Raw genomic sequence first — 441 nt, forward strand, 5'->3', positions numbered from 1 at the left:
GGGCAGCAGGTTGGCTGCCAGGCAAAGGAAACCCAGGAAGAGTAGCGCGGGGAACCCGGCTGCGGTGCGGGAGCCCAGGGCGGGCATCCCTCCCCTGCACCCCCGCAGTCCCCGAGCCGAGTCACCCCGGCTTCAGGCCGAGGCCACTTCTCCTCTGACCCCCCCCGCCCAGGCTCCCAGCCCGCCCGGGCCAGCACCTAGAATCGGCCTGGGTTAACGCTACCCGCGGGTTCGGAGGGACAGAGGGAGGAGATGAGGCGCGGGAGGTGGCGATGGCGGGTGGGGGTGAAACCGCCCGGCAAATGCCCTGCGCTCCCAGACGCGGCTCACCTGGGGCGGCGGGCTCCGGGCTCCGGACTCCGCTCTCCGTTCTGCGGTGCTGAGGCTGCGGCCGCCGAGGGTGCGGGTGCTGCCGGGGCCGGATTACTGCGGCGACATCGG

General features: G+C 73.0%; 1 protein-coding gene across 3 annotated transcripts in view; it reads right to left on the minus strand.

Annotated features, from left to right (window-relative positions):
• Positions 1 to 441, minus strand: part of SCRN1 (secernin 1) — a 73,491-nt gene extending 73,050 nt beyond the window's left edge. Inside the window, exon 1 of one of the 3 annotated variants that reach the window (XM_011953929.1) lies at positions 331 to 435. The gene's annotated coding sequence lies outside the window, so the exon portion shown is untranslated. Of the gene's footprint in view, positions 1 to 330 lie in introns of all 3 variants that reach the window. The other 2 variants (XM_011953930.1, XM_011953931.1) reach the window with 2 other exon arrangements.

Source organism: Colobus angolensis, unplaced genomic scaffold (assembly GCF_000951035.1).
Source record: "Colobus angolensis palliatus isolate OR3802 unplaced genomic scaffold, Cang.pa_1.0 Scaffold378, whole genome shotgun sequence".
NCBI classification, from domain to species: domain Eukaryota; kingdom Metazoa; phylum Chordata; class Mammalia; order Primates; family Cercopithecidae; genus Colobus; species Colobus angolensis.